The sequence below is a fragment of the Rhincodon typus genome, chromosome 6, assembly GCF_021869965.1.
Source record: "Rhincodon typus isolate 14 chromosome 6, sRhiTyp1.1, whole genome shotgun sequence".
Taxonomy (NCBI): Eukaryota; Metazoa; Chordata; class Chondrichthyes; order Orectolobiformes; family Rhincodontidae; genus Rhincodon; species Rhincodon typus.
This window is the reverse complement of record NC_063337.1, coordinates 96,091,822-96,111,790: the sequence shown is the minus strand read 5'-3', so window position 1 is coordinate 96,111,790 and position 19,969 is coordinate 96,091,822. Positions and strand designations below refer to the sequence as shown.

The 19,969-nt window shown below is 40.8% G+C and overlaps 1 protein-coding gene across 2 annotated transcripts in view; it reads right to left on the bottom strand.

Annotated features, from left to right (window-relative positions):
- The window catches only part of LOC109913709 (phospholipid-transporting ATPase IH), an 87,653-nt gene that overhangs the window by 53,060 nt on the left and 14,624 nt on the right, over positions 1-19,969 (bottom strand). The gene's annotated exons all lie outside the window — the stretch shown is intronic.

The window sequence follows — 19,969 nt, the reverse complement described above, 5'->3', positions numbered from 1 at the left end:
GCAGAAGCTTGGAATGGCTGCACATGGAACTTAGAGGGAATACTGGATCAAACATATGCAAGGAAACTTTCTGCTGGTTGCTGCATACCACTCCCTCACCTCAGCTGATGAATCAGTATTCCTCTATGTTAAAACAGCAGTTGGAAGATGCACTGAGGGTGGCAAGGGTGCAGAATGTACTCTGGTTGGGGGTTTTCAATGTCCACCACCAAGAGTGGCTTGGCAGCAGCACTACTGATCGAGATGGTTGAGTCCTAAAGGACATAGCTGCAAGACTGGATTTGCGATAGGTGTTGAGAGAACCAAGAAGAGAGAAAAGCATACTTGACTTCATCCTTACCAATCTCGCCACCACAGATGCATCTGTTCGTGACAGTATCACTAAGAGTGACCACCGCACAGTCCTTGCGGAGACAACCTCCCACTTTCACAATGAGAATACATTACATCACGTTGTGTGAGACTATCAGCATGCTGAATGCAGCAGACTTCAAACACATCTAGCAACTCAAGACTGGTCATCCATGAGGTGCCATGCACTATCAACAGTAGCAGAATCTTACCCCAACACAATCTGCAACCTCATGGCCTGGCATATTCCTCACTCAACCATTACCATCAAGTCAGGAGATCAATTCTCGTTCAATGAAGAGTGCAGGAGGGCAAGGCAGGAGCAGTACCAGGCAAGCCTAACAGTGAGGTGTCAACCTGATACAACTACCAAACAGGACTACCTGCACACCAAACAGCATAAGCAGCATGCAATAGACAGAGTAAGCAATCCCATAATTAACATATCAGATCAAAACTCTGCAATCCTGCCACATCCAGTTGTGAATGCTGGAAATCTAAACAACTCACTCGAGAAGTGGGCTGCAATAAAATCCCCATCTTCAATGATAGAAGAGCCCAGCACATCAGTGCAAAAGATGAGGCTGAAGCATTTGCAGCAATCTTCAGGCAGAACTGCCAAGTGCGTGATCCATCTTGGCCTCCTCCAGTGGCCCCCAGCATCACAGATGCCAATTCCATTCATTCCATGTGATATCAAGAAACAACTCAAGGCACTGGATACTGCAAAAATTCGGGAATAGTACTGAAGATTTGAGCTCCAGAACTTGCCGCAGCCCTAGCCAAGCTACAGCTCCAATGCCAGCATTTACCCGAAAATGTAGAAAATTGTGCATCTATGTCCTGTGCACTAGAACAGGACAAATCCAACCCAGCCAATTATCACCTCATCAGTCTACTCTTAATCAACAGTAAAAAGTGATGGAAGGTGTCAGCAACACTGCATTTGTGAAGCAATAATCTGCTCAGTGACACCCAGTTTAGCTTTTGCCAGTACTACACAGCTCCAGACCTCAATACATTCCAGGTTCAAAACAGCTAAAGTCCAGCAGTGAGGACAGATTGACAGCCATTTGGCCACATTTGGCTGTGTGTGCCATCAAGAAGCCCTAGAAAAATTGGAGTCAATGGGAATCAGGGAGAAAACTCCCTACTGGTTGGAGTCATAACTGGCATATAGGAAGATGGTTGTGGCTGTTGGAAATCAATCGTCTCAGTTCCAGGATATTTCTGCAGGAACTCCACCCCAACCATCATCAGTTGATTCATTAATGACCTTTTCTACATCATAAAGTCAGATTGGGATGTTCACTGATTGCACAATGTTCAGCACCATTCACAACCCCTTAGACACTGAAACAGTTTGTGTCCAAATTCAGCAAGATCTGGACAACTTTCAGATTTGAGCTGAAAAGTAGAAAGTAACATCTGTGCTACACAAATGCTTCAATTCATGCAACCGGCTTTTTCATTGCCATGCACTGATCATCTCCAACAAGGGAGAATATAGCTATCATCCCTTGGCATTCAATGGTATTACCATCACTGAATCTTCCATGATCAACATCCCGGGGGTCACCATTGACTAGAAACTGAACAGAACTTGCCATATAAATATAGTGGTTACAAGAGCTGGTCAGAGGCTCGGAATCCTGCAATGAGTAGCTCACCTCCTGATTCCACAAATTCTGTTCACCATCTGCAAGGCACAGGTCAGGAGTGTGATGGGAATACTCCTTGTTTGCCTGGATGGGTGCAGCTCCAACAACACTCAAGGAGCTTGACACCATTCAGGACAAAGTTGCCCGCTTGATTTGTATCACTCCACAAACGTTCACTTTCTTTACCATTGGCACTCTGTAGCAGCAGGGTGTACTATCTTCAGGATGCACTGCAGAAATTCACCAAGGCTCCTTAGACAGCACCTTCCAAATGCACAACCACTTCCATCTTGAAGGACAAGGGTAACAGATACATGAGAACACAACCACCTGCAAGTTTCTCTCCAAGTTTCACCATCCTGACTTGGAAATACATCACCGTTCCTTCACTGTCGCTGGTTCAAAATCTTGGAACTTGCTCCCGAATGCATTATGGGTCTACCTACAGGACCTGGACTGCAGCAGTTCAAGAAGTCAGCTCACCACCATCTTCTCAAGGTCAACTATGGATGAGCAATAATTGCTGCCAGCCTGTGATATTAACATCCCATGAATTAATAAAAGAAAAATTTGCAATCAGTTATGTTAATAATGACTTGATCTAATGTTACACAAGATTTTAAATCAGTCTTTTTGCTGAACACTCAGCCACTGATGCAGTGAAAGAACCCATTGACAATGCCACAGAGCAAGGTGGGTGGTATCCTTAAAATGAAGACAGAACTTAATCTTCACTGTGCAGCAGTCACTTCTAACAGTGATGTCATAGGCAGATGCGTCTGCAACAGGCACCTAAATAAGGGTGAGATTAAATAGGTTTTCATTCTTGTCAGTTCCCTCACAACCTGCCACAGGTGCAGACAGTCAATACTAGTAATACCGAACCACGCCATGTGATGGATATTGAAGACCTGATACCATGAGACATCTTTGTGATATCTGTGATCTTCCATGTAACATTTTGCGGTTCTCACACATGGGCCTCCAGGTCCCTCTGCACCATTGAGTGGCACAACGTCTCTCCGTTTAAATACAGGGAAGTTGTGAGAAGTCTAATTAGATCACCTGAAACTGCAGTTCTGGCAAAGTTGTCACCTATTCCCTCCAGCAGAATAGGAAATCCGATAGAAAGACTCCAGTGCCAAACTGAAGACTCAGACTGGTAACTCCAGATTAGCCAGACTCATGCACATTTGTCATGTGATCCCGCCTACCAAACATAATTTGTCCAAGTTAGAGGAAAAAAATCAGAAGCAAGCCTGCGGCACTGACTACAACATGGTCTCACCCACATCCTAAATGAGTATGCACCAAGAAACCGGACTATTTAACAGGTCACTCTTTAATATTTAACAATGAAACATATAACGGTAGAAAACAAAATGAAGAATGTGTCACTTCTAGGATCTCTGCCAACATGGATGGCATTGAAAAGCTGCCGTTCTTTGTGATATGAAAGCCTGAAAAGCCAGGTCGCTTTACAATTGTGCATACTCTACCCACGCAGTCTAGGGCTATCAAATCTGCCTGCATGACCTGCAGCATTTTTGAGGCATGGGTCAGGAAAATGAATATAATGTTTCATCTGGTTTTAAAAAAAAGGATTATCACCCGAAGAATCTAATGAATATCCGCCCGCTTACCTGCTTGTTTCATCAGAGCAACAGTTTACAGTACTCTAACATCAGTCAGAACAATAAAAAGAAATTTTTCTCAGCTTTGTAGTTACAGAGCATCAACTGGGCAGGGAAAGCCCTCAAGGGAAGTCTGCATAATTGTAATAACATGGAGTTAAAACAGTATGACAGTGGAATGCACTCCAAGTGCCCTCTCCATTAGTTTGATTACGTCACTTTGTCCTAGACTCCCCAACAATAGAAGGGAACTCTATTGATCTTATTGGTTCTCCTTACAACCCTAGTTTACGTAAAATCTCCCCACAATTTATTCTTTGAATCTAAGTATCATTCTGGTAAATCTGAACTGCACACAGTTCAAGACCAATTCTTCCAAAGGTGTGGTGCCGAGCAGTGCTCACAGGATTCCAGGTGTAGTCTAAGCAGAATTTTTACACAAAATGGTTGAAGTATTGTTTCCTTCCTCCTTTATTGCAATCCTCTCAGCCTGTTAAAGTTCAGCATGCCTTTAGCTTATAAATTATTTTCTGAAAGTGTTCATGATAGCTTGACCCCTTCCACTGTCTCAAGGTGATGTAAGTATGCAGTTCAGTTATCTACGTTGTCTGGTAGTCCAACTAAGGATCCTAATCAATGCCCCAAATAACCTATGTGTTCTTCAGAGTTAATACTTTTGCCTGAATTTATCACCATAGCAACACAATCTAGATTATAAATAAATCCTAATGTCTTCCAGGTCCAGTCAGCAAAAATCTGAACAAGTGATAGATTAAAGAAATTTGTGTTACCTTTTCAATGTCCACCATAAACTGGCCTTCAATTGTCATAAATTCAAAAGTTTTCATTTGAACTAGGGCCTGCCATTCCCATTTACAGGTGCTGAATATGTTGCATTTGAGCTTTCTCTGTGATTTAATAACCGGTGACAATGAAGGCTAGAGCTCCTAAGCCAGTGATGCACTGCAGTCTGGCTTCCAGCACTACTCCACCTCAAACATCAACCAGATTAAAATCAATTCCTACCCTGTTAACATTCTTTCAAAGGGCACCAATATTTCAGAGCAATGAAAAGATCTGCCTCAATTTGTATAACCTGCTTTTTCATTGCCACTCGTTGCAATCACTTCTTCTCACTGCATCTATAAAAAGAATAATACCAACAAGAATGTGCAAGGACAAAGCACGCTCCAGAAATTTCAGTTATGATTAATCTGGTTAGAACTTATTCAACAGTACAAGATCATTAACCTTCTATCCTCAGTGTCAAGAGTCCAGTGAAGCTCAACTTCATGCAATAAATAGTTATAGCAGACAAGAAATTTGTGAATTATTCCAGTTCATGGAGTCACTGCTTGGGTACAGCTGAATTCAACCTCATAGAATATCCTGAGCAGTCGTCAATGAACAATTATTATTCAGGCCACAGTACTGTGACTGCAATGGAGTAGAAATTCATTTGCTGCAAATGCTTTGGGATGTTTCACAGACACAATGAAAAGAAAAATAAAACTTGCATCTATATAGTGTTTTTCATAACCACTGGACATTTCAAAGTGTTTTACAGTCAATAAGATACTTTTAGAAATGAAGTTGTTGTAATATAGTGCAATCAATTTGGAGGCAGCAAACAGCAATGTGATAATGGCCAAATAATGTGTCTTCTTTTGTAATGGTGTTATTAGTACTTGATTTTTGTCCTCTTGACCTGGTATCCAAGAAAGCGGCCATTTAGCTCATTGAGTCTGTGCTGGCTCTCGGTAAGAGCAATTCACCTAATGCCATTCCTCCACATTTCCTCTCCAAATTTTCTCTCTTCAGTAAATGATCCTAATTTACTTTTCAATTGACCCTGCTTCCACCACACTCTCTGGCAGTACATTCCAGTTTCTAACCATTAACTGCCAGAGAATCTTTTTCTTCACATCACCATTGATTCTTTTGTGAATTATCTTAAATTCCCTCTGGTTCACAATCCATTCACCAATGTGAACAGTTTCTCCCCATCTATTTTGTTCTGACCCCTCATGATTTTAAGCACTTCTAGTCTTTTTTCTCAAACACCCCAAAAAGAACAGCCTCAGCTTCTCAACTCTATCCAGGTAACTGAAAATCCTCATCATTAGAAATATTTTTGCAAATCTTTTCTGTACCCCGTCTGACATCTTCTCATCTTTCCAAAGGTGTGCTGCCAGAACTGGATGCAAAACTCCAGTTGAGGCCAAACCAGTGTTTTATACAAATTTATTCTAATACACTTGTATTTATACTCTTTGTACATTTTATAAACAGCAGCATACCATATGCTTTATTAATGGCATACCCACTGATTTATGTACATACACACCCAGATCCCTCTGCTCTGGCACTTCCTTTAGATCTGCATCAATTATTTTGTCATTCCGCATTCTTCCATAAAATAAATCACTTCTCAGATCTCTGCATTCAATTTCATCTGCTGCTTGTTGACCCATTCCACTAAACTGTCCATATTCTTTTGATATTTAACACAATCCTAACTTCACAGTTGAAGGTTCTGGGAGTTATCCTTCAACAGAAACTGGAGTGGACCAATTGTATAAATACTGTGGCTACAAGAAGAGGTCAGAAGCTGAAAATTCTGTGCTGAGTAACTCACCTTCTGGCTAAAACCTCTCCACAATCTATAAGGCGCATACTTTCCATTTGCCTGGATGAGTACAGTTCCAACAACACTCAACAACTTTGATATACCTCAGTATAAAGCAACCTGCTTGAAGTTCTGAAGAAGGGTCCCGAACCGAAACGTCAACTTTCCTACTCCTCTGATGCTGCCTGACCTGCTGTGTTCCTCCAGCTCCACGCTGTTGTCTCTGCTTGAAGCATCCCATCTATCAGCTTCAACATTCACACTCTATGACTGACATACAACATTGATCCAAATGATATTGTGCAGCAACAAAAACAGAAAATGCTCAAAAAGCTCAGCAGGTCCGGCAGCATCGGTGAAGAGAAATCAGAGATAACATTTCGGGTCAAGTGACTCTTCTCAGTTCTGAGGAAGGGTCACTCAACTGAAATGTTAATTCTGACTTGTCTCCACAGATGTTGCCAGACCTGCTGAGCTTTCCCAGCAATTTCTGTTTTTGTTTCTGATTTGTAGCATCCGTAGTTCTTTTGGCTTTTATTGATAAACTACAGAAACTTACCAACGTTCCTTAAGTGGCACTTTTCAACCTGGCAACATCTATCACTGATAAAGACAACAGCAGCAGATCCATGGAAAAATCGGCAAGTTCTCCTCCAAGCCCCACACCATCCTGACATGAAACTATATTGCTGCTCCTACACGTTGCTTGGTCAAAGTCATAGAGGTCCCTTCCTAACTGCACGTTAGGTGTATTGACATCACGTGGACTGCAGCAGTTGAACAAAGTGGCCAACCATCAGCTTCTCAAAGACAATTATAGAAGGACAACAAATGTTGGCCTAGTCAATGCTGTTCAGACCTCTTAATCAAATAAGTAAAAAACAAGTTCACAACACTTCCAAGTTTTGTACCATCTGCAAATTTGAAATTATGCCCAAAGTTTTGGTCATTGCTATGTTGCTATAGATCAAGAACACTGACCTCCTAGGGAATCACATAATAAACCTTTGTACAGTTAAAAAAAACAGTTCCCTAATGTCTGATTCCTGACGCTCCGCCAATCTCCTTTCCATGTTGCTATTGTCCTGGAACCTAATGATTCCAAGATGAGAATGCAACAACTGAGCCACGACTGACACAGACTGCAACTGTTCCATACAATCAGTTACAGTGACCTTTAGTCGAAAAATACACTGCACACTACAGTTGTGACATCCTGAAATGGCAATAATTATACAGAGATCTGCAAACTGACGAAGTCTTGTCCATGTTAGCAACATAAAGAAAGCAGAACTTTACGAACAGACTATTATGCCAAGTGGTGATAGTCATTTGGACTCGAAACTTTAGCTTTGTCTCTCCCCATGGATGCTGCCTGATCCGCTGTGATTTGCAGCATATTTTGTTTCAGCACAGATTCCAGCATCTGCAATAATTTGCTCCTACGGTGATTGCAGTACTGGTCTCATACTCCAGATGCCGAGATTTTTCATAGAATCCCCACAGTGTAGAAACAGGCCATTCAGCCCAACAAGTCCACACCAACTCTCCTAAGGGCATCCCAGCCAGACTCATCCGCCCCTCCCCTATCCCTGTAACCCTACATTTGCCATGACTAATCTACCTAACCTACACATCCCCAGATACCATGGGCAATTTAGCACAGCCACTCTACCTAACCTGCAAAGCTCTGGATTGTGGGAGGAAACCAGAGCACCCGGAGGAAACCCATACAGACATGGGGAGAATGTGCAAACTTCATACAGATGGTCACCCATGGCTGGAACTGAACCCAGGTCCCTGGTGCTAATCGCTGAGACACCCTGTCGCACCAAAGACTTGTGATCCAAAGACATTAGTTCAATTTCTTTCATGACAGTTGGGGAATTCGAATTCAATTATATAAATCTAAATTTAAAAAATAGTTAGAATCAGTAATTAAACTAATAGGTTATAGTAAAAATTCATCTCACTCCAAATACCCTTTATGGAAGGAAACCAAATGGGTCTTCTGATTTGGCCCACGTGACTCCAAACCAATAGCAATGGAATTAGCAAATGACTGCCCTCTTAAATGGCCTAGCAAGTCATGTGGTTTTTATGAAGCCATTACCACAAAGTAAAAGAACAATATTGTTTATCATAACAGTATTATTTATGCGAGCTTTCTGCGCAAAGTTAGCTGCAGCATCTTTATATTATAACTACAGCAAAGTCCTGTGTGAAGTCAATGCAGCGATGCACATATAATTTCATTGTTAGGGAAACTTCAAAATGGGAGAGACTTAATAAGAAGAGGTAAAAAGAGAGCTGACTCTCTCTCCCCTCTCAGCAGAAAACCATCTCTTGAAGACATGTCTGTTCTGTCCTCCAATAAAACAGAAGGACAGGGGTTAAAAAGCAAGTTTCAATTCTAGTGGAGTGCACTAGATGGGCTGATTGCGATTCTGGGTACCAGGCTGAGTTTAAGTGATAGTGTGTTATAAAGGGAAAAGTTGAATAACTATCTCCTAGTTAGTTGCAGGTAAAGAACCTCTCTCTTAACTCCGAGTGCTACAAACCAGTTTAAAAGTAAACAGGATAACAAAATTCTCTCATCCTGAATTCTGGAATTTAATCTCAGTTTCAGGGCATTAGAACTGCAGAATCTTGAAAATCACCTGTTCAACTGTCAGCATCAACTCTACCAGTGAAACCCAAGAATGGCTGCAACGTCATCTTATTACTGTTCATGAACAATTCAGAAACTGACCTGTATATCTTTTATTTCTTTATTCCTGTCATGTTGGATTTGTCTTTTATTTCTCATCTTTGTATCTGTGCACTGCATTTGTATTTCGTATTGTGCATAGTAATGAACAAACTCACTTTTTGTTAACTCAATAAAGCCTGGTTAAATTGGCTTCTTTTAAAGCACAACTTCATTTGGATGTGGGGGAAAGGTACCTAAATGGAAGAGATCCTTTTTATGTTAACATTGCTGCAACCATTTGGGGCAATGGATGAATGATAAAGGTGGTTCAGTTTGTCCTTCATCACTCGGGATCTGAACAGTCTGGGGTATCTCATCTGGAACCATAATGAGTTAGGGGACTTCACTTGGGATCTGGTTGCAACAACACATAAAGCTACCATACAATGCAACGTATGTCTACTTTCGGTGCATTTATGACCTGTCCTAGAATGGGTGTGGTCGTTTCAGATATGTGAATTGATACTGTGCCAAGGGGTGAGTAGCTCCTGTGAAGTGACAAGTTTATACTTATCCCTCTTCTGTGTTGCAAACTATTGTTTAAAGTAAAGTTAGTTTGGGCGTTCACTTTTTCATGCAAACTGCATTCCTGGAATTATAACCATCAATACCAGCTCATATGTGGATCTAATGTCACAATCCAAACCCAGTGTATGCTCAAACAAGTTATCTGCACCATTTCTGACCGGACTTACACAATTTAAACATCAGCCTTTGCTCAAGTATTACCACTATATAACTTGGAGAAGTTTAAATTTGTGGATCAATTAAATAATTTAATTTGAAAAGGTTCGGAGCCACCAATGGAATAGCCCAAGGTGAAACAGCTCCATCTGAGGTAGCATCACAGCTATTTGGCTTTGAAATCAGTTCTGCACGCTTGATTCCCTTGCAGCAGGACAATGTGAAATTTATCTGTCATTGGGATTAGAGCGAATACCAACACAACTGCAGTTTTTGGATGACCTCAAGTGCAATGAAAGCTTTGTGTTTCTGAAGTTAAGGGAGAGGTTGGGTGGCATCTACAAAAAAAAAAGACAGATCCATAGTACCCCCTAAAACCTTGATGCCCTACTTGACTCTGTTCTTCTGGCTCCATATCCACTCCATCATCAAAACATATTTCACCTCCATAACACTGCTCAACTCCGCCCTTTTCCTGCTGAAATTCTCATCTGTGCTTTTGTTAACTTTGTCCTTGACTATTCCAACATTTTCCTTTTTTATTTCAAAAATATAGTTCATTCATAAAAATCTTTATATACATACATGGTCACTAGAGCAGTTCAATTCTATACAGTCTTTATATCTGTAGAACAAACAAACCTCAAGGCATTTCTTACATGTACAAGACTAAGTATTTACATGCATTTGGAGGGTCTGATAACTGAACAGACTCCCATTGTACTCCAGCAGAAAGACCTCAGACAGTGGCAGCTGCCCCCAAGTTTAAGTGCATCCCTCAGCACCCGGTCCTGGTCCTGGACCTTAGAATGTGCCAGTCTGCATCACTTGGTCAAGGTCAACTCCTTGCTCTGGAAGACCAGCAAGTTTTGGGCAGACCAAAGAGTGCCTTTCACAGAGTCAATGGTCCTCCAGACAAAGTCGACGTTTAACTTGGGGAGTGTCCCAGGGAACAGATCGTAGAGCACAGAGTCCTGTGTCACGGGGTGCTCAAGATGAATCTTGACAAAAAGCACTGCATCTCTCTCCAGATTTCCTTTGCAAAGACAAATTCCAGCAGGAGACTTGTGACAGTCTCATTCCCCCCTGCAGCCACTTTCAGTGCAGCATGCGGTGGCGCAGAGTCAGACATATATGAAGGATCTCACAGGTAGTCCTCTTATCACCAGCAGCCAAGCGATGTCTGGTGCTTGTTGGAAAGTTCTGGTGATGAGGCATTCTGCCAAATGGCTGACAGTCTGCTCAGAGTACAATCTGCTAGGATCCACCCTCTTCTTTTCCAGTGGGGTCTCGAGGATGATATATGCTGATCGCTTCCTGATTGACTTGTGGTCAAAGATGTTCTTCGCAAATTTCTCCATGAAGGACAGGTGATATGGAACAGTCCAACTACGGAGTGTACCATGGCATTGAGGCCAGTCCTATCCTTCGCAACATCAGTATGTAGTGACACTTGGTGTTTGCAAAACTTAGGATGTACAAACAGTTTGATACAGCCACACACATCAGGATGAAGGTGATGTTTAGTACATTCTTCCCCCTCTTATCCAGAGCTTTGAACATGGTGTCCTTGCAGACATGGTCCATCTTCATCCTGGGGTTTGGGGAACGGGACAGACCTGTGCCACCTACAACAACAGGAAGTACTTCATACCTGATGACCATGTTTCTACCTGCAATGGAGAGGGACCGGTCCTCCGAAAAGCCCAGTTTCTGCCTCAGCTTGGCGTTACACTCCTCCTAAGTTTTTGCGCAAAGCCCAGCCCCTCTGAGCCATAATCCCAGCACTTTGAGGTAATCCGTCCTGATGAAGGGAATAAGGATCGGTTGGCCGAGTTCCCAAAGAACATGGCCTCGCTCCTGCCTCGATTTAGCTTGGCTCCCAAGGCCAGTTCAAACAGGTCGCAGATATTCACGAGTCTGCACACTGGCAGAGGATCCCAGCAGAAAATGACTTTCACCTGCAGGCCTCCACTGCTAGGAATAGTCACCCCTCTCAGTTTCGCATCCTTCCTGATGGACTCAGCAAAAGGCTCTATATAACACACAAACCAGGCAAGAGAGAGTGGGCAGCCTGCCTGACTCCAGATCTGATTGGGCAGCTTTTTAATTGCCACCCATTGACTGAACCTGCATTGTGCCCCGTACATATTGGACTTAAGTCATTTTAACTTTGCTACTCAAATCAAATCCTGTTTACCCTTCAACCCTGTGCTCACTGATTTACATTGGCCATGAGTCCTGCAACTCCTCAATTTTAAAGTTATTCTCTTTGTCCAAGCTGTCTTTCCCAACCCCCACCCCTGTAATCTCCTCCTTCAAGAGCTCTGCACTTCTCCATTTCTGGCTTCTTGCACATATTCCAATTTTAATTGCCCCACCATTGGCAGACAAGCCTTCAACTATGTGGACCTAGAATTTCTTCCTTCATTCTCTCTACCTCTCACTCTTTCTTTAAGACATCTCTTAAAGCCTGCTCTTTCACCACACATTAGGTCACTCTCATATGATATTTTGTTTCCTTGTGGCCCCATGTCAAATTTTGTCTGACTATGCTCCAGTGAAACACCTCGGGATGTTTTGTTACAGTAAAAGTAATGCGTAAATGCACGTTGTTCGTTGATTAATCAATATTCGTACCACTGAGTGAAGTGTCATGTGTTTTATTTTCATATTCATGCAGGAAAATTAAACATTCTGTATTCAAGTGAAAACTATTGTACAGCTGCTATTTTTGACAACATAATTTTATTTCGAATCAACTTGATTTGCATCTTACAGCTTTAGTGGCCTTCTCTGCTGCTTGAGAAGACCAAACCCAATTGATCTCATGTCAATTAAGAGTAACCAGTTTCTACAACACCAGAATATGACCAGACACACAGTAAGATTTGGGCTGTGGGAATAAGAAATATCTTACAGGAAAAATATCTGATGAATTGTTAAAAATTAAACTGATTTTTCAGGTTATTTGCATTTCAGACCTGGCTTGTTACTTTATACATCACATTTTATATCACAAAGGAAATTTATTTTGTTTCTTCAGATTAACTCTGGATTCACAGTTTCAAAGTGGTAAAGATTCATAGATCATAGAATCCCTATAGTGTGGAAGCAGGCCACTTGGCCCTTTGAGTTCACACTGACCCTCCAAACTGCATCCCAACCAGACCCATCCACCTATCTTATCCCTATAACCCTGCATATCCCACAGCTAATGCACACATCTCTGGATACGATGGGCAATTTAGCATGGCCAATCCACCTAACTTGCACATCTTTGGACCGTGGGAGGAAACCGGAGTACCCGAAGGAAAACCACGTAGACATGGGGAGAACGTGCAAACTCCACAGATCTGGAACCGAACCCGTCCCTGGCGCTGTGAGGCAGCAGTACTAACCACTGAGCCACTGTGACACCCCCACAAAGGGAAACTGAGGTGCTGAGGTCTCAGCTATGTGCCCGGTGTTCTGCACGTAGCACACATTTCTTCTTAACATTAAGTTGGAAACAACTGAAGAAAAAAGGGCTCATCTATTATTTAAAGTAGAACATGATGCAGCTACTGAGGGACATGCAACTCATTTAAACCTAAGCAAGAACAATAATAAAAAGCAAATTGTAATTTGGCTTCAAGAGCTGGGACCAATGCATCTTATTTACTACAATATTCGGAAATTGGCAAAGGCTGCAGAGATGACGTGTGAATGTTGGATAACAGAGAGCTTAGACTCAAATCAATAGTATCTGTTGCACACAGCAAATGAGCAGCATTAGTCTCCTCTCCATTTACCTCAGTGTTAAAACGGACTGATGATTAGCTTGAGGGAGAATCCTTGGAGCACTGTTTTGTAACACAAGGACAGAGTCAGACCTCCATGAGCTATCATTCATAGTCAGTTTAGTAAAATATAGATCAAGTGAAAATAAGTCAAAGTATTCATAAGTAATGTTTAATTATTTAAGAAATTTCACTTCTATATTAACACGAAACTTGCAATGAGCACAAAGTCACATAAATCTATCAATAAGCAAGAGCTGTTGAGATTATCATATGCCTATTTTACAAGAAGAAAATAACTCAGAGCAGGGGTATGCCATTTAGCCCTTCAAGCCTTCTTCACTGTTCAGTAAGATCATGGCTGATCCAATTGTGGCTTCAAACATATTTTCTCATTTGTCTCCTCATTAGCATTGACTCCCTATGTAACCTGGTCCTGACGCAACAATGCTCTCTAATCTACAGAATAATAATTTTCCTACAGAAGAAATTCCTCTTCACCTCAGTTTAAACAGTGATCCTTAATTTTTATAGTGGTCCTTAATTCTAGACTTCTCTGCCAACAGAAACCTCCTCATTTATCTGGTGAGATCTTTGCTGAGGGGACCTACTTCTGTCCTAATTCATTGGTTTATATGTAAGTAACATATTGATTTTCTATTCTTCCTGTCAGAATGGAAAAGTTCAAATTTTCCCATAATATACTCTGCCAAATTTTTGGCACTTGACCTATCTACATCCTGTTACAAACTCATTATGTCGTCTTCGCAACTTGATTTCTTGCCTATCTTTGTGTCATAAGCAAACTTAACAACCATACATTGGATCCCTTCATCTGTGCCATTGATATGGATTGTTGAGGTCAAAGATTAGATCCAAGTGTCAGTTCACTTGTAACTGATTACCCAACTCAAAAATGACCTAATTGTCCTTATTTTACATTTCCTGTTGGATGACAAATCTTCTATCCATGCTAATTTATTATATCTAGAACCTTCAGAAGATCTTCCAGTCTTCAGAGTCTCAGTATCATGAATAGGTATACATAGGAAATAATATGGATCATTCACATTGCATTCAGTCAGAGCTGGTGCATTTCTCCAATCCAATCGTTGTAGCCAATCCTCACTCTTCAAATGGTCAACATCCAGGCTTGTGCATATAAGCAGCATGCAACATTTGAACCACCCAAGTACCCAGGCAATGACCATTTCACTAAGGTTTTAGAGTAGATTTGTAGTTCGGGTTGTGAGTGTTGAGGTTGGTTCCCAGGCGGGAAAACACACCGACGCTTCATTGGAGGCTGCAGTGAGGATGTTACCCAGCATGGTAACAAAACATCTGAGAACCAACAAACTAGCTCGGCGAGCCAACCGACCTCAATGACCATTTCAAACAAGAGAGAATATAATTCCATAACAAGGACAGCACATGCACTGGAAAACTATCATCAGTAAGTTCCTCTTCAAGCCATATCATTCTGCTTTGGAAATATATCCACCGTTCCATCATTGTTACTGGCTTGAGATCACAGAACTCCCAGCTCTGGATTTTGATGGTTTGAGGTGGCCCACCACCACTTTTGAAGGCAATTAATAATGGGCAATAAATGTTGAGCTAGCCAGCAATACCCATATCCCATCAATGAACTGAAAAATAAATTCTCATTCTCCTACCTTCTTGCCAACTCCTCACTTTTCCAGCCCCACTTCCACTCCTCCAGCTCCTTATCCATCCACTCTCAAACTCCACTACCTGTCCCTCACTTTTAAATCTACCAGAACTTGAACAAGAATCTCAAGTCTACGGTTATCACAAAAGTTTATTGACACAAAATGTTTATCCTGTTTCTTGCTAAACATTCCAGCATTTTCTGTTTCGATTTCAAATTCACAGCACCCATAGCAATTTGCTTGAGTCTAGTCATATGAGGCCATTCAATTTAAATCCAATAAGGACAAACTAGAGAATTCTCATATTAGTGAGTAACCAGGAACCCAAAGTACGGTGAACATTTTTCACATATAATTCCAAATGTGTTTTCTTAGAGAGCTGATACAGCTAGAAATGGATGTAAATTAAGTGGCTGCCTGGAGAGAGATACCTACAAAATTTCATACCTACAGATGCTTAGGGAACATCAAACAACACATATAATTAAAGACTGTGATTTCTTGTGATGATAAAAATAATGAGTGTCTGGCAACCAATGCTGGAACAATGATAATATAATTGAATTCCACATTAAATCAGTGTTGGTGCCAGAGTTATTTGCAATCTATAGCAATGATATGGATATAAAGGCTGGCTGTGTGGTAGATAAATTTATTGATAATAGCTGCACAGGTAGGCAAGTGAAGAGGAGAAAGAGAGTCTGCAAAGTGTAAATGAGTGAATGAAAATTTGGTAGAGCTATGAGTGTAATGTGGGAATATGTCCACTTTGACTAAAAGAATAGAAAGGCAGCATATTATTTTGATACAGACACTTTGCAGAACTCTGAGGTACAGAAAGATCTGGGGATGCTAGTACATGAATGACAAAATGTGAGTTTGCAGGCACAGCCAATGATTGGGAAGGCATATAACATGTTCTACTGTCCTATCCAAAACTGTGCTGCCCAGGCAGTTAATTACCTAAATGCTGATTCGCCCATCACTTGTGCGCTTGCTGTCCAACACTGGCTCTCAGTTAAAAACAATACCATAACTTTAAAATTCTTATCCTGGTTTCCAAATCTCTCCTATAGCCTCACCTCGCCTCGAGTCTAGTTGTAATCTGAATAAAGTAACTGCACTCCTGCAATTCTGACTTCTTCAGCATTCAATAGGTAAACTGCTCTTAGGGAGGCAGCACAGACAGGTAGGAAAGTATATTGTGAAGAGGACATAAGGAGGATGCAGGTAGATAGATAGTCATAGAGCATGGAAACAGTCTCTTTGGTTCAATTCACCCATGCCAACCAAATTTCCAAAACTAATCTAGTCTCATTTACCTGGGTTTAGCCCAAATCCCTCTAAATTTTTCCTATTCACGTACCTGTCCAAATGTTTTTTAAATGTTGTAACTATACCTGCATCTACCACATCCTCTGGCAGTTCATTCTATATATGAACCACCCTCTGTGTGAAGAGATTGCCCCTCAGGTCTCTTTTAAATCTTTTCCATCTCACCTTAAAATTATGCCCTCTAGTTTTGAACTCCCCCATCCTAGGGAAAAGACCTTTGATATTCACCTTATCTGTGCCCCTCATGATTTTATAAACCTTTATAAGGTCACCGGTCTACCTCCTACCCTCCAGTGAAAAGAGTCCCAGCCTATCCAGCTTCTCCTTATAACTCAAACCCTCAAGTCACAGTAACATCCTTGTAAATCTTTTCTGCATCCTCTCCAATTTAATAATACCCTGATAGGCATAGATGTAGTGTAAAGTGGTAAATTGTGAAGTTGTTCAAATTGACAGGAAGAGTAAAATCAAATACTTCAACAAAGAATGACGGCAGAATTACAAAGTACAGAAGGATGTAGTTGTTCTATTGCATGAGTCACAAAAACTTAATATACAAGTGCAGCAAGTTATTAAGAAAACTAATGGAATGCTATCCTTCATTAAAAGAGAAATTGAACATAAAAGTAAGGATGTTATGCTTCAGTTGTATAGCGCATTGGTGATTCCACATCTCGAACATTGTGCGCAGTCTTCATCTTCTTATTTAAGGAAGAATGTAAATACATTGGAGGCAGTTCAGATAAGGTTTACTAGATTGATACCCAGAATAAGCAAGTTGTCTTATGAGGAAAGATTGGATAGACTGGCTCATCTTCACTGACATTTAGAAGTGTTGTGGGTGTCTATAAGATCCTGAACAGTCATTGACAAGTTGAATGTGGAAAGGCTGGTTCCTCTTGTGTGAGAGAGTCCAGAGCTAAGGGACCCTGATTAAAAATTAGGGGTCATCCTAATTAAGACAGAGATGAGGACAGATTTATTCTCTTAGAGAGTTGTGCAACTTTAGAACTCTCTGCTTCAGAACACAGTGGAAGATAGATTATCAAATACATTTAAGGCCAAGGTAGCCAGATTCTAGTTGGCAAGGCTTGGGTAGTTAGGATGCAAACTTCAAAGTACAAACAGATACATCATTATCTTATGGCACAGCAGGCTTGAGGGACCAAATGACTTTCTTCTACTGTCATGTCTCACTGAGGCAATGTACTGAAAATCAAGCCCCACTACTCCATCATGAATGTGAAAATTTGATTAAACCACTGAATTGCCCAATTCTACCTAACTGTCTATTTCAGGTTAAAAGAATATAAAAACCAGTTTTTTCCTAATAAACAAAAATACGTTGTAGTCAAACAGTTTTGTTTTAAATACAGGTTGAATTGCTAGTCTATAACTTAAACTCTACTCATGCCATAAAATTCCAGTCACAAAGAGAAAACAGACAAATGATATAAGAGTGTTTGTCTTACGAAGAGAGATTGAACAGTTTAGGCCTATATTAATCTACACAGAAGCATGAGAGGGGATCTAATTGAGGTATGTAGGGTGCCAAGAGGGATTACCAAAGTAGACAATAGAAAAGATGTTTCCTCATGTCGGAAATCTAGAATGAAAGGACATAGTTTTAAAATAAGAGGTAGCAGATTTCTCTCAAAGTGTCATGAATCTGTAGAATCCATTTGAGGAGGAGATAGGCAGATTTTTAATTAATAATTAGTTGAAGGGTGATGGAGAATAGGCAGGGCCAAAGAGTTGAGGCTGAGATGAGATCAGCGATGATTGTATAAAGCAGCAGAACAGGCTCCAGCAGCTGAATTGTCCACTCCTGTTCCTAATTCTTAAGCTCTAAATATCATGGGTAGAGAAGGAGAAAAAAGTCAGAGAAGCATAGTTCTGCCACCAGTCTGGATGGCAAATATTTGTTGTTTTATTTCAACTTTCTTTCAACTCCTTCTGATTTTTTCCTAATGACTTAGGGTGTGGTCAGTCTTTCATTCACTGGCTCAGGATTGACCTTTCAGTGCCTCTGGAGGTAGTTTATTCCCTTTTCCTTTCAACAGGGGATTCACAGGAAGAATAACTTACAGAGAAATGGGAGGAGAATAGCTATATACTCGCAATTTTCTTTTTAATTCTCCACACAGGAGGAGGGAGCGAGATGGATACTTTCTCTTCACAATCTAGATGTTTCTGTTATACTGCCTACACCCAGGACTGTAGCCCTTGTCCAGGAACCAATCAAATGGTTGTTACTATGCTGCACCCCCCTGAATCTATAATAACTGGCCCCGTTGAAAGACAATCAAAAGACTGTCTCTGGGCAAAGTTGCTCTGAACACACACACAGAATGCCCATTCTATCTAGAATGCTCCTTCACTGCTTAAATGAAGCGACATTGTAGATAACAATTTACAACAATGTGTTCCAGTAGCTTAGTTTTAAAACTACAGACATCTTGTCACAACATTTTCTTGGTTGAAAGCAGTACCTTCTCTCAGTTTTAGCCGACAGTCCAGAAAATAAAGTGGCCTTTACACTGTTCTTAATACGTATGTTCATTGAATTGGCCAATTGGCTTTCATCTGTGATTATTCTATTGATCGTTGTGCCTTCAGTTGCCAAGGCCCTAAACTCAGGCCATGCTCCCTTAAATCTCTCTGCCTCTTTTAAGATGTTCTTTAAAGTATGATTCATTGATTGAATTCAGGTTCATTATCTTCTTATATGGTTCAGAGTTCAAAATTATTTGATAATGTTCCTGTGAAGTATGTTGGGATGTTTTAACACATCAAGGATGCTATATAATGACAGAATGAATGAATTAGCTTTATTGTCACGCGTCCTCAAATGAGCACAGTGAAAAGTCTATAAGTTGTTATCTTGGAGACTTAATTCCTTGCTGAGGGATCCTGCTATTTTCCTAATTTTTTTTTAAGAGAGCCCTTAATCCAAGATACAAGGCAGTTTGATTAAATACGCTTAATTTTTTTAATATCTCTGAATGCACCATATATAAATAATTGTAAATTTGCTGCATGATAAATCATGAGCTACTGTGGTAGACTGCTATTAATGTAACATTTAGACTATATGCCAACATTTAGAGGATGGAAAGTAATCCAAGATTCCTACAACAGTAACAAGGTCATTTAGGAAATGGAGATTGCAGCAAATAACACTGGTTGGTAACTGGGTATAATGCAAATGTGAAACTAACAGTTTAAGTGACCAATTCTACTGCTAGTCATGCTTCTCATTGGTTCAATAGAGACGTTGCAAGATAATAATGATAATATATAATTTCCATTAATCTATCAATTTCAAAATACTGTGACATTTGTCTTTGGGTGTAGTGCAGAACAGATGATAATAAATCAGTCAACAAGGTGCAGAGCTGGATGAACACAGCAGGCCAAGCAGCATCATAGGAGCAGAAAGGCTGACGTTTCAGGCCTAGACCGATG